The following is a 27596-nucleotide window of genomic DNA, read 5'->3' as shown; positions in this document are numbered from 1 at the left end:
ATCTGTCATGAGTGTATGTACATGGTCTTTCCTATAAGTCAGCTGGGCAACTGCTTGGCCAGCTGCCTGCTGAGCAGCCCAGCACCAAGGAATAGACAAGAGTCACACACAATGACTATGCTCTTCACTCAGCTTTTATTGAATGCAGGTTCACTCAAAGTAGAACATCAACACATGTTAATATCCTACTCACACTCTAATAATCTAAGAAAATTATAACACACGCACACAGCAATCAATGGGGAATGACAAACTTGAGTCCCAAAGTCTCAGTCTTCAGGTTCAGGAGATAGCATGGTGGGCAAGGGAGTTTTCAGCATCTTGCAGGGAGGGATCTCTGGAGCCAAGAGGGCAGCAGGGCAGATGAAGTCCTCAGTCCAGCAGGGCAGAGCCTTTGGTGACTGATGCCAAGGGAGATCAGCGTGGTATGGAGCAGCACTCCGGTGTGTGGGGCTCGGCTGTATCAGCGTGGTCTGGAGCCTGCCTCAGTGTAGTCCACGCTTCTGGCTCTCTTGGTAAGTGTCTTGGCATCCTAATAAAGAGTGTGGACTTTCTGCAGGAGCCTATCTATGGGTGGCTGTTTGATCACGTGTGCAGGTATTTTGGATGTACCTCCTTGACAGATGTGTGTAGTGTAACTTGGGTGGTTTCCCTCTTGAACCAAGGTGTCAGAGCTGACTGGCAGCCATCTTGGTTGACATGAGGGACACCATCTTGCTTTGTATACTTTATGCTATTTCTACTGGATCGATGCCATTTTATTGGTCCTGCTCTCCGAAGTATCTTTTGAAGATCATACGTTTTTAAATCCTATGATTTAAGAAATTGTGTGATTAAAAAAATAGCCATAGATAGGCCTGGATGTGACTACCTGCCTTGGCTTCCCAGTTGGGACTTTGTGATCAGATTGTCCTGAGGTTATTTTTGGTCACTTGGCTTGTCAGGCCACCATGTCCACCACCACCCCCAGCCCCCTGAGCCTGTCAGGTTTATCACATAGCCCCTTTTTGTTCACAATAACCTTACCACTTCATAAAAAGTCAGCTGTTGATTTTTCATAAATGCTCTGCAGTATGTTTAGGAGGTTTCTATTTGTAGTTTTTGGGGAGTTTTTTTAATTAGTCAAATTTTAATTTGTCAAATACTTTTCTACATCTGTTGAGATAATTATGTTTTTTTCTCTGTTAATCTGCTAAAGTATTTTGATTGATGTTTGTATGTTTAACTTTGTATTTCTGGCAAAACCCCAGTTAGTCATGATGTATTATCATTTTTAGATTTGTGGGACTTGATTTGCTGAAATTTTGTTTAGAATTTTTACATGCATTTTTATTAGAAACATTGGTCTGTATGTTCTGTTATTTATTTGTCAGGTTTTAGTATCAGGGTTTTCTTTAGATATTACTTGGTTATACATTTGCTAACTTTCCTAGACCTCAGTGCCCATGAACCTTATTTCTATTTCTCATTTCAGCAGGTCTTCTTTGATATGTTCCCACCTTGCCAAAAATAATTAAAGCCTCAGATGGTTCGTAATTAACTTCAAGGTCAAGAATAAATTAGTATACATTTGGATTACAATCTTTTGATTTATGGTGGCCCCAAAATGAAAGTAATGAAATATTATAGCATTAAATTGTGATCAAGTCTTTAATAATGAATATTCAAATAGTTCATTTTAGTAAAAATGGAAATAATGGGAAAAATGGAAAAAATGGAAACTATTTTTTTTTTGTATAAAATTTTTAAACTACCATTTCCACCTCAATTTTTAAAAATATTTTTCTTTCCTGGTGAAACACTTCAGTGACCATGAAGAATGAAACACAGAATACACCTAAACTTGTTTCTACCTTCCCCTCCTCCTACTTGTTTAACTTTACTAAACTATTGTGAAACAATTATGCAAATGGTGATAATTAATTTTCATCTTTAGACAAGTGAAGCTTTTAATATAAGATGATTATTAAAGGTTTAATCTCTCCAAGGAGAATGGAAAAATAGGAAGTAAGTCCTTATTATTAGAAGAAATATGGTTTGCAAAATAAAATAATGCAAATATTGATTTTTTGACCCTGGGTCTGGTACCACAAGGAGATTTTGCTTTTTCCCTTGGAGTAGTTACACATGGTACAGTTTTCTAGATCCTTCAATGCAGTAATACTTTAAATTTGATATGAAATCAGGTGATCATTAGAAACAATATTTATTAGAGAAATTAAAACTAGGTATAAGGTTATCTGATAAAATAGAACATTAATTTTACAAATGTATCAAGTTTAATTTTTTGCTCACAAAAAGATTAATGGGTATTTTAAAATTTTCAGGTAGTTTTCAATAGCATTCATGTATTCAAGGCTACTCTTTTCTGAAATAACCTTATTTGAAAAGTTTCCCCTCTCTCAACAACTGTTTTCTACCTGTCTCTGTTCTATGTCTTAAAGTGTGTCAGATATTTAAGGGGATCTAAAATGCTCTTGTGTAAAGTGATGGTATAGTACAGTATACCTTGAGTGAGAGCATCATCACACATAAGCTGCTATTGAAACTTTGCACTCCATGACCCTTCACAAGTATGCCAATGCTAAGGCAGAGAGAAGAAACTTTCCCTCAGGGCCTTCTCTTTTACTTCCGTCCACTAACTCTGAGTGAGGGAACCCACAGTGTTCCCTCAGCCTGAATTTTCCAGATAACAGTCCCAGTAGCTTTCTGTGTTTCAAACAGTGCTTAAAACTTTGGGCTTACCAATTAAACTCTTTGTTTTCAAGTTATTTTTGGATCCTTAGAAAATGTATTTTCTATCTGTTCATGGTATTTGAGGAGAAGATGAAGTACTATATGAGCTGTCTTCATCGAATATGCACTTTATTTAATCATCCCAATAACTATAGATGGTAATATTATCTATACCATCGTGTTTTTTTTAATAGAAAATTAAGCTGCAGCTTGGGGAGATTGAGTGACATATCCAAGATTGCACAGCTAATTGATAGCAGAACACATACTAAATTTTACAGGTCCTTGAATTTACAAACCATGATCTTGTTTTAAGCTAAAGTCAGTATAGCCTAGTGACAATTTAGAAGAATATTCCATAGAGATGGAGAGCATGCTGTGAATAGTGGCAGCTCCATACAACATGTAAGATATTGTGAGGGCTATTTGGAAGTCTTTCACAGAATTATCTAAAATGGTAAGTGTTCAACTATGGCAGATATGAAAGGGACTATAAAATGAACAAATATCATTTTGCTACTTCTATGAGTTAGCAGAAGCTGCTTATCAAAAACTTCACAGATGTAAGTGAAATCCCAGGGGTTTTTTTCTACCCAATTAAAATTTCATAAACCTTAAAATACCATAAAAATGAGTATCCTGATTTTTACAGGGAAAGGTGGTAAAGTTAGAGTGGAATTAGAATAGTCTTTCTCAAATCTTTGAGAAAAAGTAAGAGCTACCTCAAATATCATCTACAATTTAAAAATCCATCTCTTGCCAAAAGTATAGCTATAGAAAGAATTTTGTATTTTAATAATTAAATAAGATTTTATTTTACTTTCATTATTAAAATAAAACCCTACTGTTATTTTTTTAATCATTAGAAAGATTGATTTGTACCCATTATCTTATAGAAAAATGGAATTGTAGATATGATTGGTGGAATAGTCAAGAAAATTGCAATTCATCTTTTATCACTATGCATATCTTTATTGCCTAAAGCATCTTTCAGCTTTAAAATATACCTGGCAGTCATAAGACTCTGTTTGCTATGAGATTGAACACTGTTTCTCAATGTATGCCACAAAGCAGCACATAGTGTAATAGACTCTGGAAGTCTCTCTCCATACCTGGGGGAGCCCTTTGAAGGCTGCTATAGTTACTACTGATAATGACTCACACTTGAAATCCTCCGGGGAACTGGAGCCACCTCATCCAGAGGGGCTGAAGAGGCCTCTGAGTCATTTCTTGACTGGAAGGGGTTCCAAATACCTGCTGTCTTGACTCCAGAAGGGAAACAGCAGCTTGCTTCAATCCTACTGTCTCAGACTGATACTGGTTATACCAGAGCTCAATTCCTTCCTTAGCTGCTTTTTTTAAATTTAATTTTATTTTTTGTTGTTGTTCAAATACAGTTGTCTCCATTTTCTCCTTCCACTTTCTACCCCAGTCATCCCCACTTCCCACCCCCTTGATCCTACCCCCATTTGGCCAGGCAGTGAAAGACAAATACGACAAATACCATACAATCTCACCTATAAGTGGAACCTAATCAACAAAACAAACAAGCAAGCTCTCTGCTTTTTCATCTTGCTCCCTTCATTCCTCGTGGTCTTACTTGAGAGTACTCCCTTAAAAACCACTTGTGGAAGAATCCTAGTCTCAGAGTGTACTGTTAGGAAACCAGACCTTAGATATGTGGCAACCCACAGTAATTATCTCCCTTTTTTATACTCAAAAGTGTGATTGGGTTCAATTTTGAAATATATAGATGCCTGCATTGCCAATAATATTGCTGGTTGTGTTACTTAATTCTATTTTTTCTTTTCTGTGTGCTCTTCTTGTATTAAATGGAGAATACTGAGGTTATTTATTATAAATATTGAAATGAATTTTATAAGCTGTTGAATGTGAAAAGAAAATGCCCCTATTATGGGTATTTTTGAGGAAATTACTAAAGGATTATGTCACACAGCAAGGTCACACTTAATGGTAATCAGTTCCTTTCTTCCTGCATGTTTTAGAAATAATTTTATAATCACTGCCTGTCTGTTCCAGATTTTACTGTCTCCCACCCATTTCTCCAGCTGGCAGCTCTTTACTGTGCTGTAGTGTTTTTCGGTTTTACCAGACTGGGAATACAAGAGATATGAAACAGAAACTGATTCCCCCTACGCCCTTCTGATGTGGACAACATTAATTTATAACAAAGCTGTTTTGCCATTACTGAAAAAGAAAAAAAAAGCAAACAGCTGGTTTGATAGAAAATCTGCCGTAATCCCTGGTGAACAGGGAGTTCAGACATGATACAAGCTGACAGAGGGTGAAAAAATAATCTCCCGGCAGATGAGTTAGTGCAGCTAGGATGCACAGGATAAGATGCCATTTGCCAGACAAGGCAACACAGGGCATTCTGTGGTCATACAGCGCACTTACAAAAGGTGACATTGGGGAATGATAATAACGAGCTAACCATTGTTTATAATGATGAAAAAGTGCCAACAAAATTTATGGAAATGAAGATTTAGATATATCACATGTAAAGGAGGTTCATCTGCTTAGAATCCATTCAAGATCATTGTTCTATCTCAGTTGATATTTTCCTGAACACCAGCAGAGGCCTCCAGACACTTCTGTAAGCAAACAAACACCACACACACCCATTGTGTCCATCTTCATGCAGAGGACTCAGATGGAACTTCTGATGATGATGATTTCAGTGAGAGTCAGCTCTAATTAGAGGAGCTGTTAACTTTTGTTGTATAATCTGCTGAAATGCCCATTAAAACAAACACACACACATACACACACACAAACACTTTGATCTGGAATAGAAGGAGATCATGGTATGTGAAATGATAGTAATTTTAGATCACATTTAGCTATGATCACAATGTGGGCATTTCTCTGTTAACAATTATGATGTTAGCAATAGCTCTCTCAAGCCACATAACTTGTTCAGTATTCTTGGTGGCAAAACACTATAGTTGCAGAGGGAATGGCAACAAGGTCTTTTGTGGACCCCCATCCTGGGTTATTTGGCAAGTACCACTTTTTGTCTCAAAGTTGGAACTGAGTGTAGTCCTAAAGGAAAAGTTTGCTAAATAGTTACTAGTCATTAAAGCTTTACAGAAAATATAACTAACTCATAAAAAACCTACTAATGAGCAGTCTGAAGCACCTCTTCCATTTGTAAGTATTTGTGTTTATGTGAGTGGTTGCAAATAAGTGCCCAAGACCTACATGGCCACTATGGATTAACTACATGTCCCCTCCCCCCAAGTGTTAATGAATAATTGTAATTATAATCACACAAGTCCTATAATATCCCAGGATGTCCTCTGCTTCTCAAATAAATGTCCATCAGATTCTTCGTGTCACTCATAAACTCTGCTCAGCCCTGACCTCTGCTCACTGCTTTCAGAAACTACAACAGCTTCTTTATATATTAGACCCTCCTCTGACTATACCTTTAGAAGTATAAATACATTAATTTTGCTGCCATATTAATTGATTTTTAGCTAATTAGGAACACGTTTTTTGACCCTGATATGATAAGGAAGTGCGAACACATTTTTCCTCGCAGCAGGTTTGTTATTTGCTGAGATAATAGAAGAGTGTTAATTAGACATAATTCTACTGTCAGGTTGGTGGTTTTTGAACAGTATTCACCATACAGTCTAAAACGGCGAGAGTAGAAGCTGGGTTTTGGCCATTGGTGTTATGTGTCACATGAGGTTAGTCCACCTTTGGAATAGAAACCTGGTGGAGGTGAATGTGTATGTGCTAAAGACGCCCCAAATCTGTTTTTCACAAATGTACTTCACAGCTGAGATCTCCCTCTCCTCCGTTTCAGAATGTCTCAGGAGGCTGCAGAAACACACGTGTCTCTCTTCAGTCATTGTCACTCTCTCCCAGCCTTCCAGCATCCAATTTGGTATTCATCCTGGCCCTTCTTCATTTTAAAGTAAAAGTCGCAGGTTTTGAAATTCACTGGCCTTGAAGTATTTGCAGAAAATCTTCTGAACAGTTTGGGTCCTGGGATTTCTTTCTTCAGTCTCTTCTGCTGAAGGCAAAGCTGGGCGGCCTGTGTGCTGCCTGCCTGGAGCAGCAAAGCAAAGGGAAACAAACAACAGAGCAGTTGAGATTCCTGCTAGGAGCTGGTGTGTGCATGGAGTACTTTTGTTTATTTGTGAGACTTTTCTGAGGGAATGCATGAAAGGAACTTAAAATAAGCAACCTTTTAGAAAAAAGGAAGAGGGATGTTTGACAACATTTTGAGTTTCAAGGCTGAGTGAAATGCTCATTGGTACAATGCGAATGCTCTGTGAAGGTGCGGTGGCTCTGTAAGGCACGTGCTTTCTGTTTCCTTTGTTTTCTCTTATAGCTTTACACTAATCATTTACACACTTGTTTCCCATCCCGCCTGTTACTAATCTATGGATAAAAATATTAAATAAAATAATCTCAGAATGCCCTTCTGTTATTACATTCTACCATTTTGATTGTGCAGATCAAATATCAAGTGTTGATCTTACCACCAAAGACCAATCAAGTTGATAAAATTTTATTGGAAATATCAGGTGATATATGCAGTTTATAACTATCTTTGAGTCATAGAATATAGTAGGATGAAGGGACAAACCCCTTAATAGAGTACCTTGACCTCTGAAAGATTATTCTTGATAGAGTAATGTAGGGGAGGGGGGAAATTTCCCTTTTTCCTTCTTAGTTCTTTTGTCTGGTCTAATAATCAAATTTACATGAGACAGATTAACAGCAAAAATAACCAAATTTAATAATGTATGTACATACATGAGTTCATTTCATAAGACGATGGGGCCCAGGACAAATCAAGCAATTAAGGCTCATGAAGTCTGTCCAGAAAAAGTCCAGCCATGTTAATATAATGAGAAAGGTTTGTACTATGTCATGTAAACTGGCAGCCAAGGAGAGTGGACTGGAATGTGTATGAGTGAACAATGATGACTTCACTATATTAGTCAGTGGTAGATGCTATTGGGTGAGTATGTGTACTGTGTGGTCGTTGCATTCAAAGTGACTGAGTGAGCAGAATGACAAATTTGCACCAAATTTTACGTTAAGCTTGAACATTCCTCTGCAGGAATTATTTGGATGATTCAGAAAGCTTTGAGGAATGATACAATGGGTATAGTGCAAATAAAATTGTGGCACTAACACTTCAAAGACGGTTGAGACTCTGTTGAAAGCAATTCATGTTCTGGGAGGCCAGCAACAAGCAGAATACCTGAGAATGTTGAATGTACAGGCTGCAATCAACAAAGATCAGTGACTAACAGTGCAAGAACTAGAAGCTGATCTGGGGATTCCAAAAACTAGTGTGCCTGAGATTTCGTTGCAGGATCTTGGCATGAAACATGTCGTGGCAAAATTGTTCCATGGCTTCTGCTACCAGAACAGAAGAAACGTTGTGCTGCAGTTGCTAATGATCCTGGGAGAACATGTGAGATCCCAAAATGCCTACTTTGAAGGGGACTATGGTGTTATTGTTCTATGTGCAATGTTTCTTGTATCTTCTTTAAGAAATGTCTCTATTTTTCATAGTGCATGGCTGGATACTTTCTAGACAGTCCTCACATATGCCATCATGAGCTAAGGAGAAAGGAGAGTTGTGGTTTGGCACTTGAAAGAGGAGGAAGGCAGTTTGCATGGAGATAGAAAAACACATTTTTGGTAAGGAAATGTCTATTGGGCCATCTTTAACAATGGGACACAGGAAAGATTTTGATCAAATAGGCCTTAATAGGTTCCGCTCTGTTTATCACATACTAGTTCATATTAAACTTTAGTTATCTGTGATGATAGCTCCCTTTGTGGAGCTGGTCCTCTATCTAAACCTTGTAGGCATTAGAGCGAAGATCAAAGGATTTTCCTGAGTCTTCTTTCTTAAAAATAACCAGATTAATATAATCAATATTCCAAAAAGGTCATATGTTGGGGTGGCAAACCCCACTTGGGAAAGAGTATTGGGAGACACTATTCACCTGTTGGTTATAAACTGGTTCAATTGATCTTTGTGAGTCCTAGCTGTCTCTTTTGTAAAATGAAAATAATAATGCCTTACTTTTAGCTAGTTGTTGATATTAAGTATATTTTCTTTTCTTTTGTCATCCTAGTATTCATACTGGCTTTTCTTAATTTTAAAACAAAAGTCACGATCATTTAACAATGGTGGGCAAATAAGCTTTTCCATTCTCTATTTTGTGTGGCAGAGTCTGGAGAAGACAGTCAGAAATGGCACCTTGCAAGGGGAAGGAAAAGAAGGAAGAACAGATCATTAGCCTCAGACCTCAGGTCGCTCAAGGGGAAAATGTATTTGGTATCTGTCACATTTTGCATCTTTCAATGATACTTTTGTCCATGCCACTGGTGTTTCTGGCAAGAAAACCATCTGCCATGTTACTGGTGGAGTGAAGGTAAAGGCTGATTGTAATGAGCCCTCTCCATACGCTCTCATGTTGGCTGCCTAGGATGTGCCCAGAGGTGGAAAGAGCTGAGTATTACTGTTGTTCACATCAAACTCTGAGCCACAGTGAGAAATAGGATCAAGACTCATGGACAAGGGGCCGAGTCATATCTCAGCACCCTTGCCCCCTAGGGAATAAAGATGAGACAGATTGAGAATGTCACCCCCATCTCTTCCAACAGCAAATGCAGGAAGGGGGTGTTGCTGTGATCACCATCTATGAATAAGACTCCTCAAATTATTGTTTTATGTAATAAATTGTTTTTGTGTGAGCTAAAAAATAATAATGGTTGGCAAATAATGTGTGCTCAATAAACATTTGGATATCTGGCATCATCTCATATATTTGTTGGTTTATGTGATTACTACCTATAGGCCCCCAATAATACATAAGTTCCATGAGAATAAGGTATGTGTCTCATTCTATAATGTTTCCTCAGCTACTGATATGTGGCAGCAGCTCAATAAACGCTTGTTGTTTAGCTCAATGAAATGTCAGCTATACGGCCCTGGCTGGATAGCTCAGTTGGTTTGCATTATTGTCCTAATTCACCAAGGTTGCTGGTTTGATCCCTGGTAAGGAAACATACAAGAAAGCAGTCAATGAATGCTTGAATAAGTAGAGCACCAAAAGGAACAAATGGATGTTTCTCTCTCTTTCTCTCTAAAAAAAAAAAAAAAAACCCTGTCAGCTATATGGCACTTATTGTTATTTTTGTAGTAAAAATTTACTAGTTAAAATCTAAGATAAACACTAATCACATAAAAACAAAAGGGTATTTATATTTTCATTTAAAGGAAGGTTGAAAATGAGTTATGTAAGATTTCATCTCAAGAACACAGGAAAAGAGTAAAGCCACGCCAAAGAAAGTAGATGGAAGCACATTCTAAAATTAAGATAGAAAATCAATGAAGTAGAAAACAAATATAAAACAGGGAAAGTTAACAAACCCTATTTGATTTACTAAAAATGCTAATGAAAACACTGGCAAAATGAAAAGGAAACCAATTATATGAGAAAATATATTTACCAGTGAAACCTCAGAGAAAGGTTTGATCTCCAAAATATATAAAGAATTCCCACCACTCCACACCAGGAAGAAAAGCAATCCAATTTAAAAAATGGGCAAAGGACTGGAATAGACCCTTCTTCAAGGAGAACAAACAGAGGGCCCAGAGATATAAGAAGGGATGCTCAGCATCACTAGCTATCAGAGGGATGCAAATGAAAACCACAATAAGATACTACCTCACATCTGTCAGAATGGCCACCATTAACAAATCAACAAACAAGTGCTGGCAAGGCTGTGGAGAAAAGGGAACCCTAGTGCACTGTTGGTGGGAATGCAGACTGGTGCAGCCACTGTGGAAAACAATATGGAATTTTCTCAAGAAACTAAAAATGGAACTGCCTTTTGACCCAGCAACTCCATTGCTGGAATTATACCCTAAGAATTTTGAAACACCAATCCAAAAGAACCCATGCACCCCAATGTTCATAGCAGCATTATTTATAATAGCCAAGTGGTAGAAACAGCATAAGTGCCCATCAGTAACTGAGTGAGTAAAAAAACTATGGTACACTTACACAATGGAATGGTACTCAGCAGAAAGAAAGAAGAAGCTCCTACCCTTCATGACAGCACAGATAGAACTGGAAAGTATAATGCCAAGCGAAATAAGCCAGATGGTGAAAGGCAAATACCGTATGATCTCACCTATAAGTGGAACTTAATCAACAAAACAAACATGTGATCAAAATAGAACCAGAGACATAGAAATAAAGACCAAACTGACAGTGAGCAGAGGGGAAGAAGGAGGGGGATAATAGGGAAGAGAAGGGGGTAAAGTCAAAGAACATGTGTAAAGGATCCCTGGACAAGACAATGGGGGAGGGCAGGATTGAAAGTCGAAGGTGGGAGGTGGGTAGGGCAGAGGAGAGTAATTGGGGAAATTGGGACAACTGTAATTGAACAATAATAAAAAAAATTTAGAGCAATTTTGAAAAGAACTAGGAAAAAGATATATACCCTACAAGTAGAAAAAAATACTAATGAAATGAACAAAACGTACCTAGAAAAAACAAAACATTAACAATGTCAAAAATTACTCCACCAAAAAACTATTTAACATAATAAATGAATTTGGCAAAACAGCCAGATACAAAGTCAATACTCAGAAATTGAAGGCATTTTTGTACACCAACAATGAAATATCAAAAAGAGAAATCAGGGAAAAAAATCCCATTTGATATAGCAACAAGAAAAATAAAGTACCTAGGAATAAACCTAACCAAGGAGGTAAAATATCTGTACTCAGAAAACTATACAACACTGAAAAAAGAAATTAAGGAAGACACAAACAAATGGAAGCATGTACCATGATCATGGATTGGAAGAATTAATATCATCAAAATGTCCATACTACCCAAAGCGATTTGTAGATTCAATGCAATCCCTATTAAAGTACCAATGACATTTCACACACATAGAACAAACATTTCAGAAATTTATATGGAACCATAGATGAACCCAAATAGCTGCAGCAATTTTAAGAAAGAAGAACAAAACAGGAAGGATCACAATACATGATGTCAAACTATACTACAAGGCCACTGTAATCAAAACAGCCTGATACTGGCATAAAAACAGGCACATAGACCAATGGAACAGAACAGAGAACCCAGAAATAAACCCAAGCCTCTATGGTCAATTAATATTTGATAAAGGAGGAAGAAGCATAAAATTGAGCAAAAACAGCCCCTTCAACAAATGGTGTTGGAAGATCTGGACAGCTACATGCAAAAAATGAAACTCCATCATCAACTTACACCATGCACACAAAAAAATTCAAGGTGGATAGAAGACTTAAATATAAGTAGTGACACCATAGAAATCCTATAGGAAAACATTGGCAGGAGAATCTCAGACATTCCATGCAGCAACATCTTCACGGATATGTCCCCTAAAGCAAGGAACATAAAGGAAAGAATAAACAAATGGGACCTCATCAAATAAAAGCTTCTGCATGACCAAAGAAAACAGCATTAAAATGAAAAGAGAGCCAACCATATGGGAAAACATATTTGCCAATGACACCTCAGAAAAGGGCTTGATCTCCAAAATATACAAAGAACTCACACAACTCCACTCCAGGAAGACAAAAAGCCCAATTAAAAAATGGGCAAAGACTTGAACAGAGACTTCTCCAAGGGGAACATAGAGAGGGCCCAGAGACACATGAAAAAATTCTCAGCATCACTAGCCATCAGAGAGATACAAATTAAAACCACAATGAGATACCATCTCACACTGGTCAGAACTTCCAACATAAACAAATCAATAAACAAGTGTTGGAGAGAATGCGGAGAAAAGGGAACCCTAGAGTACTGTTGGTAGAAATGCAGACTGGTGCCGTCACTGTGGAAAGCAGTATGGAATTTCCTCAGAAAACTAAAAATGGAACTGCCTTTTGACCCAGCAATTCTGCTGCTGGGATTATACCCTAAGAGCCCTGAAACACCCACCCAAAAGGACCTATGCACCCAATGTTCATAGCAGCACAATTTACAATAGCCAAGCGCTGGAAGCAACCTAAGTGCCCATCAGCAAATGAGTGGATAAAAAAAACTATGGTACATTTACATAATGGAATTCTATGCAGCAGAGAGAAAGAAGCTGAGTATACCCTTTGCAACAGCATGGATGGAACTGGAGAGTATTATGCTAAGTGAAATAAGCCAGGAGGTGAGGGACAAATACTATATGATCTCACCTTTAACTGGAACATAATCAACAAAAGAAAAAAGCAAACAAAATGTAACCAGAGTCATTGAAATTAAGAACAATCTAACAATAGCCAGAGGGGAGGGGGGAGGGGACAGAGAGGAGAAGGGTTTTCAGCAACTATTATAAAGGACACAGGGACAAAACCAAGGGGGAGGGTGGAAGCAAGGGAGGGAGGTAGGTTTGGAGGGGTTGGGGAGAAAATACAGACAACTGTAATTGAACAACAATAAAATAATTTAAATTAAAAAAACAATGTCAAAAATTAAAATAAGTCATTTTTAATATAAATACTAAAACATTTAAAAGACAATACTGAGAAACATTTAGGCATCTATCACGTAGATGAAATAGAAAAATTTCATGAAAGCCATTTACCGAAAGTGATACAATCTAAATGATCAGATACCTTTTGAGGAAATTAAGTATATTATTATAAAAACCTCCCACAAGAAAACTTCTCAACCAAATGGGTTCCTCATAAATGTTTGATATTTATAATATTTATAGTGAGAGTGAGCTTGCAAAAACCATTCCAGAGTAAAGAAGAAGAGGAACACTTTTTAACACATTTTATGACTCTAGCATTACCTTCACACCAAACTCTCACCAGGGCAATATGAGAAAGGAAAATTAAGAACCAAACATAGATACAAATATTCTTTAAAAATTAAGTAATACAACACAGCAATAATATATATGTATATAATGTAAACATAAGTGTAATAACTATATAATATAAAATCACTAAGAGCAAAGATTTGTTATTAGAGACCAAGGCTAAAATCATTCATGCCCTTGTATTCCCAATTGTTACATATGGATATGAAAGCTGGACAGTAAAGATGGCTGATAGAAAAAAAAACCGATTCATGTGAAATGTGGTTGGAGAGAAAGATGAACAATGGGTCCTAGAGAACATTAAGCCTGAAACCTCGCTGGAGGCAAAAATGACAAAACTGAAGCTGCCCTACCTCAGGTATATCATGAATCATGAGAAAGCAGGTTCTTTGGACAAGACAGTAATGCTGGGTACATAGAAGGCAGCAGGAAATGAAGGAGCACAAATATGAGATGAACTGACGTCGTAAAAGAAGCCATAGGCACGAGTCTATAGGAGCTGAGCAGGGCTGTTTAGAAGAGGGTGTGAACATCACTCATTCATAGAGTCACCAGGAGTTGGAGCCACCTCAATGGTACTTAATGCACAGTATATAAATCCCTATTATATATATCTCCTGTTTTTAGTGGGGCTTATTCTAGTTATTTAAAAGTAAGTTAACATTTTAACATGCAGGTATTAATTAATCAATATCATGACTATGTTCATAGCAACACTATATTTAAAGTTATAGACTATATAGCTATGAGAATAAATTTACTATAATTAAATGTAAAACATAAATATTACAAAGGTAGTATTAAGCAAAATAAACCAAACAAAATATGACGAGGCAGATGGTGGCTAAGCTTGGATGGACGTAGCAGTGCCTGGGAGGACACAGGAGTGAGGCTGGATTTTTTTTTCCTCTATGCAAGTGGTTACTTAGATATATTCAATATTGAAAATCATAAAGGTAATCAATTATGATCAGTGTACCTTTTTGGATAGATGTTTATATGTCAAAGAAATTTAGATGAAACACACAAATAAATGTAATCACATAGCCTTACACTGGACCTGCAAGCTTAGCATTTGTGTTCATGGGGTGTTTCTGCAGACTCCCACTGTGACTACTGTAGTACCAGACAAGCCATGTTTAGTGTAAGGAAAGGGAGAAAATAAGTAAGTAAGTAAGTAAGTAAATAAATAAATAAATGCAGTAAGAACCAAGTTGCTTAGTCTCGTCAGCAGGTGCTCATATAAATGAAGAAGTACATGAGTGCACAATACGCATATTGATTTTTACCTATTTTTTTCTCTTAAGAATTTACATTGTAATCATTATCTGTTAGTGCTAATAAATAAAAATACATGATCATTTTTAATGTCCAAAGAGCATTTTATTGCATAGATATATTAAAATCTATTTCAAAAAAACACCTACACATGAATATTTTAAGTGGTTTCCAAATTACTGCCATTCTAAACAGTGCCTATGTGTATTCCTTTTACAATGACTGAAGAGCTCTGCTTCTGGCGATCTGTCATTTATGTCGCCTTCCACCATTACTCACTGGAGGTACACACCATTCACATGGCAGTGAGAAATGCCCTCCCAGTGCACCCAGGATCTTAATCATCCCAGAGCTCCTTTCCCAAAATGGCATCTCATATCAGCTTATACTAAAATAATGTTCCTAGAGCATAGTTCTGTTCAAAGAGGTCTTGGAATGCTTATGTGAAGAAACATCGAACTCTGCTGCGTTATTAGCTTAGGAGGTTCAGACATGATGGTGCAATCATCCTAAAACTTCCGAATAATTATCATTTTGCACATTTTAAACCTAAAAATAAAGCACTCTTTATGAGCATAATTTAAATTCCTAGTAATTAATGCCTCCACTTCTCAGGTTTCTTTATTCAAATAGAACCAAATTCAGGTTAAAAGAAAAAAGAAAGAAATGCAATGGAAAGAAATAGAAGAATAGCTCTGAAAACATACTAGTTCCTCATTTTTCTCAACATTGTATATTTTCATCCAAGTGAATTCACATTATACTTTCAAAGTGGTAGGTAAGATGCTTATAATTCATTAATCCATAGTTCAGAAGCAAGGGTGAAATGTCTTCCTGGCCATCATGTATCTAAATGAAAGTAAAAGAGTGTGATTGTGATTCACTGCAGTGATTGTCTACAATAGGGAATAGTCCTTCTTTTCTTGAGATGCAACATTTGCACTGGTGAATGCAGCTGACTCTACAATAGCTCTCTAACACAGAGACAATGAAAAGAGATGAATCTATTGAGAAAGTTGCATAAAACACACCTGACCAGAGAATAAAACCCTGTAAAATTTGATTTGAGTCAAGCAAGGAGGGATGCTTCCTCCTCAAAATAGATGGTATTTGGCATCTCCTTTTAAAAAAAACGTTAGGCAGTATCAGCCAGTTCAGAACAATATGCATTGTCACTTTCCCAGGAAAACATGTCTTGAGGAATGGCTGATTCAGTTGTCTTGCAAGAGAGAAACTTAAAGGGACTTTGCATCCATTCCTTTCTCTTTAGCCTATTGTCATTTAAATTTATTTATAACGAATCCAATCTGCTTAGAATGTAGGTAAAAATTCATAAAAACAAAATGAGTGGAATGGAGAAATATGTCATCATGCCTTTTTATTTTTCTGTGCCTCTGAGAAAAAGTTATTGCTATTAACTTTGTACTCTAATGCAAGGTAACTTTGAGTTGCCATCACTTAGGGGTAATTTGTGCTGATATCCTTATGGAAGCCCTGAGCCATTTGTGGATGAACTTTTTTCTTTCTTTAAAATTGTTGACAATATTAGGCTTTCCATAAGATAGGGATAAGCTGCTTCAAAATCCAAAGAAAGGTGACAACATAGTAGGATACTTGTGCAAATGGCTCTTCAAATAAAATCGGTGAAAAAATTTACATGAACATCTGTTTGAAGAATAGAGCTACTAAGGGGAATGTTCTGCACAAACAATATGCCACACAGAATAGTTGTACAATAATGCTGTGAAATTGTTTAATTAACTCATAAAAGAGGGAATCTAGGAAAGGAAATGCACACAGTGCACTCGGGAGATATTTGACAGTCTTCAAGAGCAGATGTGATTATGATTATAATTATTTTAGTAAATTGAGCCATAATTTCTCTTTCTGTCATACAATAAGGTAAAGTACAATATATTATGAATTCTAAGTAGAAAAAAAACCCTTTAAACGTAAATAATTCATGCAAATCCTGGCTCTTGTTGGAGGCAGCATTGCTTTCATTTCCTTCTTTTCACTGAGGAGTACCTTTGTAAATACGACTGAATAGAGTGAGTACTCAATATGTAACTAGGTTGGATTTTGTGTGTACTTTGTGGAAATTGTTTCAATATTTTGTAGACATGACTTTCTTACCATGGTCCATAGATTTGGATGGCTGTAAGCAGTACATTTTTGTCTCTAGGAGTACAAATTATTTATGAGACCATGGTACAGAGCAGGTTTGAAGTAATTTTATTTTATTACCAGAAAAACTTCATCAGAGGCCCCACAGTATTGAGCATAAAGGCTACAACAGCATTTTTTTTATGTGTGAGGTCAACCAGTTGGACTTGAAGTGCATTCATTGACTACACATTGTATATCAAGTGTGTTTGATAATGCTGTGCAAATGTATTAGATTTGTACCTTTCTATCATTTTTCATCCTTCCCCATTATAGAAATTACATATTTTTATATTCATAACTGTAGTTAGTAATTACAGAAATGTTACACTTTCTGTATGTTGCCTTTATCATTCCTATTAATTGAAATTACTGCTAGAAGAAAATTAATTACATAAATTAGTGTGCTTATTCATGAAACCTAGATTAAAGTAAACCCCAAGATTAAGACTAATGAAACAATTACCTATTTAATCATTTTTAAAAAGGGAACTTTGCTCAGGTATCTGACAGTAACTGTGGTAAGCATTAGAAGCGTACACATGAGTATGTTTTCCTTGATTGCTCTTTCATGAAAGTAAGATTATCATCACCTGCTGGGAGTTTGATTTCATAGTCAACATTCTCCCTATTAAATACATCTCTTCTAACTAGGAAAGACAAAATATAATTTCTCTAATAGATTTCTGTCCCTGACACTTAAACTCTTCTTTCCCAAACTTGAAGATATATGTGAAAATGGCCATAAGTCAAGGCTATAGAGGCTTATCAGGGGCACATGTCTTTTGCTATTTATAAGAATGAACACTAAATTAAATGTATAAATATTCACTTAAGGCATTTCTTAAAACAAATTCAAAATTTTTAATTTAAATTAAATATGTATTAAAAAGCAAAACTAAGGGTCTGACAGTGAAAACTGATAACCTTCTCCTGCACACGCCTTTGCAGCTGGCTTCCCAGCACCTAGTGGCTGCCACAGGTGGTCGGTCCTGCGTTTAGGTCTTCTGGTGATTGCCTTCACAGTGGACTGCTTTTCTTCCTCCTCAACTTTAGACATTAGCATAAACCTAATGGTTTTCTGCCATAATAGCTGAAGATTTTATTCATACTACTTCTCACATCTTATTCCCTCTTCATCTAAAAGTATTCTGGGTCACTTTATTAGCTATGCTTGAAAATCTAAATATTACATTTAAAACATCAGTTTCTTGTTCTATCAGATCTAGACACCATTTATTGATCCTGCTTTTTGTTAAGGTGAGAATTTCAGCATTCTTAATACTTATGAGAGGAATCTAATGAACAAAATAAACTAATGAGCAAAACAGAAGCAGAAGCAGAGAATCATGGAACAGACTGACAGCTGTAGGAGGGAAGGGGGATGTGGGACTGTCTGAAAGAAGGTGAAGGAATTAGTCAAAGAACATACATGAAGGACCCAGACATGGACAGTGGCATGAGGAATGACTGGTAGTGGGAGGGGAGATGGGGGTGAAGGGGGAAAATTGAGACAACTATAATAGTAAAAACAATAAAAAATAACAAAAAGAAAAAATTCTTTGACATTTTTTGTCATACACAGATATAACCCTTGCTTTACATAATGAGTATTTCCCTTAGAAGTCATTCTTCTGAAAATCACATTTTTGCCAATTTAGATCATATTTTAAATGTAATAAGACTATACTATTTACATGAATCAAATTAAAAATCTTATACAACAAATTTAAAAACCTTATATAAATAATTCTGTAGTTAACTTTTGGTAATTACATCTTACCATATAATGCTATTATATTTTTATATTAACACTAAATTGTTAATAATAAATATTTTAAATATTGAAAAAAATACTTCTTTATTCTGCTTTCCACCATACTTGGATTGCTGGATAAATATAGGACAACCAGTTAAATTTGAATTTTGATAAACTATAATTCATTTTTTACTATCAGTGTGTCTCAACTCTGAGACAGATGTCTATCTATCTATATATCTGCTTGGAAAATAGAAAACTAGATAAGTGATATTTAGTTAACTACACTTGAGAAAGGAGAATTTATCTTGGGAAACTAAAAATACATGACCACCAATTTGTCTGCATTAACCCCCAAAGTCTTAAGAGTTTGGGATACAGATCTTTTTAAACTGGGCTCAGGTGATGAAGCAGAAATAAGGATGACTGTTGAAAAGTTCTATCTAAGGAACAGCTAAACTCTCAGATCACTAAGCCTTCATAAGCTAAACTCCAAGTCCCACTCCAGCAGAGGAAATGAAGTTTCTATTTATGGCAAAGTTAATGTAGGGAGACTCTTAGCTCCAGAAGAGCAAAAAAAACTAAGCACAGGGTGTGGCCCTGAATTGGAAAAAGGAAAACTGAGTGAAATTCTGTGTTGTGCAGTGGGAGGCCTCTGGCCCTCTTTTCTCATTTGGCTCTCAAAATGCTGATGGCAGTACCATTTAGGGGTAGCCTGGAGAGTCTCTATCCTGAGCTCAAAAAACTGGCTCAAGACAAAACATTTACATAAAGTATTGTTAGGACTTCTCAAGTAAAACAGCATGGTAGCCCCTTTACCACTCATAGTAAGAACCATCAGCCATCAATCCACAGCTTTTTTTTCTTCAAACAGAATTTTAGGACATCCCTTTTGAATTAAATTTCTGGCCAAGTAAAAAACAGACACTGGAAGTCCCTGATGTAAAAGGCAAAGACCAAAATGAACAAATAGAAAAGGGAGACACAAAGCTCATAAAAGAAAAATCATAATTTTTTAAAAGCTACAAGTAAGGCCAGTAAGATAAGGTGTTGCATTTGACCTTACAACAGGATATTTTAACAAATGGGTATCCCTTGAACAAGAAAAAACTCTTTTAAACTACAAATGACAAAGTTTTATATTGAAAGAGTTCATGAAAAGCTCAGAAAAAAATCCATGAAAATAACACCAACTCTGGAGAAATGGATCATGAAATTTCAGAACAATGGGTATGAAGAAAACAAATACTTTTTTTCATATTTTTTATTGTTGTTCAAGTACAGTTGTCTCCATTTTCCTCTCACCACTCCCCCCACCCCAGCCATCCCAACTTTCCACCCTTGATCCTACCTGCCTTGAATTCTTAAAGATAAGAGGGGGGAGCAGGGGGAAGAGAGAGAGAGGGCAGGAGGGGAAGGGGGAGGAGGAGAGGAGAGCAGAGAACTTTACCACATAGTTCAACAGCTTTTCATCTTTTCAACAGTAAAGAAATGTATAAAATCCTAAGGAAAAATAACTTCCAACTTAGAATAGTATACTTAGCTAAACTATCAATCAAATGTGAAGGTAGAAATAAAAATGTTTTCAGATATACAATGTTTCAGAAATGTACCTCCCATGCAACCTGGGTCTTCAGGAAACCAGTGACAAATGTGTTGATAACAAAGGGAATTACACTAAGGAATAGTAAATTATGGGATCTGAGACATAGAGGCCAAACAGAAGGAAGATGAAGATAATTTCAGGATAATGGTGAAAAAGTCTCAAGAAAATAGTTTATCAGCAAGCCAAATTAGGGAGGAGAGAATGTTGTAGTAGTTACTGAAAGCTTACCTGATGAGTTTAACCATATGTAAGTGTACATTTAAAGTTCTGTTTGAAAATTTAAACCAGTGTTAATTACTTATAAAACTATGCAAATAAGGAAAAATACAATTACTAACTTTAACTCCCCCTCAAAATGTTTACAATTAGGTGGACATAATTACAATATACTATCTGTCTGAGCTCTTAATAAAATTTATAGTCATAACATACATATGAAATATTAATTTGATAAAAATAATGATATAACTGGATTAAGAAGATGAGAGAGTAAGAGGGAGGGAGAGAGAAGTGGAGATTTGTATGACAGACTGAAATCCTCTTCTTGCATTATAGAAGGCATTAGATAATATAAACAAATGGGAAAATGAAGATATAATTATACAATGTTTTAGTTATAAATAAGAGGTGAATACCAGAAGAAATCATTAAAAAGAGATAAGAATGATTACTTGTGTTGTCAGGACTTGGGAGTACAAAGAAATGGAGCAGAAGACAACTTTTTCGTTTGTTACCTATAAATGTATTTGACTTTTAAAATCATGTGTACATACATTACTTTGATATTAAAAATGAACAAACATGTAACAAATACAGTGAACAAATAAACAAGCAAGTGTTACATGTTTATTTCCTTACAGAAAAGAAAGGAAAGACAAAATGAATTAAGCCACAAGACTCCAATAAAAAAAAATAAAGCATCAGAGTAGCGGCAAGTGTGGGAACAATGGACATTTTATAGCTCAGAGAAAAGGTGATACATTTCTGTGGAGTAATTCACATAGTACAATTTGTAAACTAATAAGAAACAGGAAGTGAACCATGAATGTGGTAGGATTCCTTCTCTGTGCTCACAAGCCTGAGGCCTTTGTGGGGAGCAGCGGGAGGCTTGTCCAATGTATACTTTTTGGAGAGTTGTAAGTCAGAGACACCACCAGGCCACTCCCGCTTGTAGGAACTGTAGACACAGAGGACTCCGAGACTTGATGCATTCTTCCTTCCTGAACTTGCTTTTTAAAAGCCTAGGAAATATATCACCACTGGAATAACAACTCCATGCTGCCTTTTTCAGCCCAACATGGTTCTTTAGGATTCAACCATGTGGAGTGATTATCAAGCATCACAAAAAGACCTGGTTTTGTTTGGTGGCATTTTGAGGCAAATGATAATAACCATAAAAGGAACTAAGGGTGGGGGGAACTACATATTTTTTAGAGCTGTTATGGAATAAACCTTAAGATACTACCACATCTTATGTCATGCAATCTTTCCCAAGGCATTGACATTTAAATATGGTACTGACACAAATATGGCAAAGAAAGATAACTCTTAGGTTTCCAGGAGATATCACAGCTTTACTAAGCAGATCCTGAGCCCAACAGAATTCAGTTTTTTATAGAGACACAACTAGCAATGACAACTTAAGTTATGCTAATAAAATGACAGAGTCCAGAACAAGTAAGATGGTGGTTTCACTGTACTTTTCCTGGGTCATACCATATTTGGAGTGTTGTGAGATCTAGCCAAATTGGTACACAGGCTGACTGAAGGAACAATGACTATGAGAAGAATCAACCAGACTGTATAAGGAATATTTAGAAGAACCAAGGATTTAAGTCTAGATGAAGGAATATGTATTGGAACACATTATGGCAAAATATCATAAGTACTCTGGTATAAAAGAATGTATTTTAATCTGGATTGCCTCTGAGACTGAAATTGATTAAAAAAAGTAGAAGTTATAGGAAGCACTTGATAGAGTAATTTCTAACAACTAGTGAATAGTGGAATATCATGTCTCAGAAATTACTGACCCTTCATCAAAATTGTTTAAAGAGTAACCAGATAATCATCAAGTAAGCACAATGAAAGACTATTCCAACAATGGAATACAGGTGGGACCAGTTGCAATTTAAAGTCTAATCTGAGTCTAACATTCTAAGTCCTTAGATATGTCAATTTTGGTATTCTTTCCTTGAACACTGATTATTCAATGAATAAATATTGGTCATCTCCTATATGTCAAAGAACAAAATAAACATTATTCTGTCTCCTGAAATGTTAAATTCAACAGAGAGGCTAATAATTAAGCAGACAATTGCATAAATAATTAATTTAAAATATAATGAGTTATGAAAAAATAAAAAATATTATGGCCACATATAACACAGGATCTATTCTAATTTGGAAAGAGTGGGAAAGCTTCTTTAAACAAATGATATTTAAGCTGAGACCTAAAGGCTGAGTTGGCCTCTGGGAAAAGAATCCAGATCCAGGGTCAAGGTCCAAAAAATTTTTTGGATAGAAAATTGCACATATTGAAACAAAAAATTCTACCTTAACACTCAACCAATCTTTCATATATCCCTTAATGCCTCCCTTACTTATTGATGTGCTACTGAGTGAAGTTTGCTTTTTTGCTTTACAGGAGATCCTCTTTGCTCACAGACTAGTCAATTGCCTTATTTATACTCGGGCCCCTTTCAGTATGATTGACTTTGTTGGTGGTATTGTTGTTGTCTCTGACTGATAGCAGGACCCACTACTCTATGTTTTTCTGTTGCTCAAATGAGTCAGATTTTGAATTATAACTATAGAGGTAAGTGGGATTGCTTTCCTGCCCTTGACTTTTAGAGTTCAGAATACTATTGTTTAAATGCCACCTGCAAAACAAAGTGAGTAAGGAATAGCTCTAAGAGTATATGAAACCATTCTTTCCCTGAGTGTATTTCAGAAATCCACAGAGTAAAATCTGTCATCTAATTAAAGATGAGCCCTCACAAAACTTCAAAGTATCTGATGATATGAAGGGATTAACCAGGCCTATGAAGTGCTGGTGAATAATCACAACCTGAGATTTATTGGTGACCACTGTTGTGTTAATAAAAGGTTGGCTGACCAGATAAAACAAGGCATTAGCTAGAGGGAGGACTCTTGAGCCACTCAATCTTTTGAAATTTCTAAGGAGTTTTCCAAGGGGAAAATCAGCATTCACATGCTATATAGGAGAATCTTTACATAGATCAAATGGATTCAGCTGGCTTCAGTTAACAATGTCTAATTCAGTGCCTGAGAAATGTCATCATGCTTTAGATCTTAGGGATATCCATCATGACTGCTAGTTCTATGTCTGTTAGGTATGTTACTGAATCTACAATGTCAGCTTAAGATCAATTTGGAAATACAACATAGCACAATAGCATTCGATACAGATCTCATCGAGGATCTTGTAATCAAGAAGTGTCACCTAAAACATGACTACAAGAACATTCTCGAGCTTTTATAACATTGAGCGGTTTTCATAGTGTGATTCAAGGTAACACACTCAGATAGTGCTTTTGTTTAATACCCAGAATAGCAAGGCCTCTAAGTGCAGTGAGAATACAGTAACAGCCTGGGTGGGTCCTTTTAATAACAGAGCTCACAAATGTGGCCTCTAAGTTATTTATGTAAATAAAAATAAGTATCAAATTGTCAAACTAAAACTGAAAGCTGAGCATTTTGTCTGTGAAAGCTTTATTCTGTACTCCAAAATCTTAAGTATTTGAAAGAATTATTTGTTTGGCTGCATAAATGTTGCCCTAGAAAAGATAGTTTATGGATGAAACAAATTGGTCACTTCAGTGTATCATTAATAATATTGATAAATAAAGTAAAACAGGAGATGTGGAGAATAAAATTTGAAGACTCATTAATCTCAGCCAGCTATTTGAAGGTTCTAGATTTTGTCTTTGAGCAATTCAAATATAATCTGTAAATTCCAGAAGACATTGCAATAACAGATCTCAAGGTTGTAGAGTAAAAATAATCCTTTAAAGTAACAGAAACAAAATTTGATTGAAAATAATAAGCTCATCAAAGAATTTATTATTAAATATGTAACTTTTGCACATAGGTTTATATAAACTGTGTAAAACATATTCTCACTTTCAGCCATTTATCTCATATTTGAGACATGGATTTCTAAATATATTCTCAATATATTTAGTATATTATCAATATATTATTGAAAAATAATGGTTCACATTTATTGAAAGTTTAGTATATTGTTGGCATAGCTAACCTCTTTGCCTATATCATCTCATTTATATTGATGACAACTCAGTGAGGAAACTAGTATTGTGATTCCCATTACAATTAAGTAACTGCTTCTTAGAGAGGTAAATAGTCTAAGGGTGTACAGCTAGTGAGTTAAAGACAGAATCTGGATTAAGGCATTCTGAATTTGGAGTCTGGCTCTTAATCACAAACTATATGGCTGTCTACATGGCAGCATAACTGATTGAATGGTGGTGAATTCAAACAACTTGTCTTCTCTGTATACTCTCAAACATAAAGTCTCAAAATTGTGTGGACATTGTTACATATCATCCTCCTCATTCACTTGAAGTAATATCATATAGGTAGTGTCCCTGTGGAAGTCATGGGAGGTTGAGAATTCTGGAAGTAACAGGTGGACTTTCACATGACATTGGTAGGTTAATTAGGATGGGGGTCTATGATTCTTTATTGTTTTCTAGTTTATATTAGACCTGTAGACCAGGTGGGTGGTGATTTATAAAAGATAAGTAAAGAATTTAGGAGGGGTAAATCATAAACAGACTTTTTAGAAATAATTAGGTAATCAAAGCTAGAGATTTTAGGATGGAGATTTTCTTTTTTTTAATAGTCTCTCCCCTGAAATGTGTCATTCCTCAAGTCCTTGTAGTTTCCAGAAATATAATATACTTTATTTTCAAAGACCTCCTTGCTATGTTGCATGAGGTTGAGAGCCTTGAGAGTGAGGGTGACAGCCATGTAGAAAAAGAGACAAGAGAACCTAGAAGGTGAAATTAGCTGCAACAGAGCAAAGCAGAGAGTTCCAGCCAAGATGGAAGCATAGGTAAAAACCCTTCACTTCCTTGCACAACCACAAGAAGGAAAACAACCAATTTAAAAACAAAAAACAATAAGAACTGCCAGAAAAATCAAACTGCATGGAACTTTGACAACCAAGGAGATAAAGAAACATTCATCTAGACTGGTAGGAGGGGCAGAGATGGGCAGCCAGGTGGAGAGGATGCAAAGCAAGGCAGGGGCTTGTAGATCAGGGGATCCCACACTCATGCACAGATAAGTCAGGAGGAGCAACTGGGGAGTTAAATAGACCAAGAAACCCAGGGTATTGGCAGAGGGAAATAAAGACTCAAAAACTCTGGCTGTAAAATTCTGTAGGTGTTGCGAAGGTGGGAGAAACTCCCAGTCACAGGAGAGTCCATTGGAGAGATCCATAGGGTCCTAGAATGTACACAAACCCACCCATCTGGGAATCAGCAGGTGAAAGGGGACAATCTACTTGTAGGAAGAGAGGAAAGTGATGGAAAGTGAGGCAAGAACCAAGCAAGTAGCACCGTCCATCTCTGATCCTTCCCCACAGGCAGTGCCACAACACAGCAAAGAGTGTTGCCCTGTCCTGTTGAAAACCTAAGCCTCCACCACTTACAACGTAATAGGTGTGCTGAAACAAAGAAATATGGCCCAAATGAAAGAACAGATGAAAACTCCAGAAAAAAAACCAAGTGACGAGGAGACAGACAACCTATCAGATGCAGAATTAAAAACACTGGTAATCAGGTTGCTCACAGAAATGACTGAGATCAGTTGTAAAATGAAGAAATGAAGGCTATACAAAATAAAATAAAGGAAAAATATAAAGGGAGCCAACAGTGAAGGGAAGAAAACTGGGACTCAAATCAATGATTTGGAACAAAAGAAAAAAAATAAACATTCAACTGGAATAGGACGAAGAAACAAGAATTCAAAAAGATGAGGAGAGACTGGAACAACTTTAAATGCTCCAACATCCAAATCATAGGGGTGCCAGAAGAAGAAGAGGAAGAGCAAGAAATGGAAAACTTACTTGAACAAATAATGAAGGAAAACTTCCCTAATCTGGCAAAGGAAATAAACTTCCAAGAAGTCCAGGAAGCTCAGAGAGACCCCAAAGAAATTGGATCCAAGAAGAAACACACCAAGTCACATTCATAATTACATTACCCAAGATGAAAGATAAGGAGAGAATCATAAAAGCAGCAAGAGAAAAGAGACTCCTACAAAGGAGTGACCATAAGACTGCCAGCTGATTTCTCAAAAGAAATCTTATGACTAAGAAGGGGCTGGAAAGAAGTATTCAAAGTCCTGCAAGGCAAGGCCATATGTCCAAGATGCCTCTGCCCAGTATAGCTATCATTTAGAATAGAAGGGCAGATCAAGTGCTTCCCAGATAAGGTCAAGTTAAAGGAGTTCATCATCTCCAAGCCCTTAGTATATGAAATTTTAAAGGGACTCATCTAAGAAATAAAAGAAGATAAAAAACTATGAACTGTAAAATGACAACAAACTCACAACTGGCAACAACTGCATAAAACAAAAACAAAAACTAAGCAAACAACCGGAACAGGAATAGAATCACAGAAATGGAGATCACATGGAGAGTTATCAGTGGGGAGAAGCAAGGGGAGAATGCGGAAAAAGTTACAGGGAATAAGAAGCATAAATGGTAGGTAGAAAATAGACAGGGGGAGGTTAAGAATAGTATGGGAAATGGAGAAGCCGAAGAACTTATATGTACAACCCATGGACATGAACTAAGGTGGGGGAGAATGCTGGTGGGAGGGAGGGTACAGGACAGAGGGGGATAAAGGGGGAAAAATGGGACAGCTGTAATAGTATAATCAATGAAATATAGTTAAAAAAGAGCAAATTCAAAACTGTAGCAATAATGTGTTGTTTGGCCTTATTGCATAAATTATTCAAATTATTCATTTTCTGGTTGGGTTTTTTCCTTTTCCTTTCTGTGGAATGACTTTACAGTTTTAAAATTTTTAATGTATTTTCATTCAAGCGGCTTTTATTGGAAATTTACCTCCATAGGTGTAATGTTTGTATTTTCATTCT

The 27596-nt window shown here is 36.3% G+C and overlaps 2 pseudogenes; both read left to right on the top strand.

The window, feature by feature from the left end:
* The window catches only part of LOC114495331, a 99118-nt pseudogene that overhangs the window by 56561 nt on the left and 14961 nt on the right, over positions 1 to 27596 (top strand).
* On the top strand, positions 8295 to 9661 carry LOC118500114 (annotated as a pseudogene).

This window comes from Phyllostomus discolor, chromosome 4, assembly GCF_004126475.2.
Source record: "Phyllostomus discolor isolate MPI-MPIP mPhyDis1 chromosome 4, mPhyDis1.pri.v3, whole genome shotgun sequence".
Taxonomy (NCBI): Eukaryota; Metazoa; Chordata; class Mammalia; order Chiroptera; family Phyllostomidae; genus Phyllostomus; species Phyllostomus discolor.
This window is presented reverse-complemented; position numbering and strand designations above follow the sequence as displayed.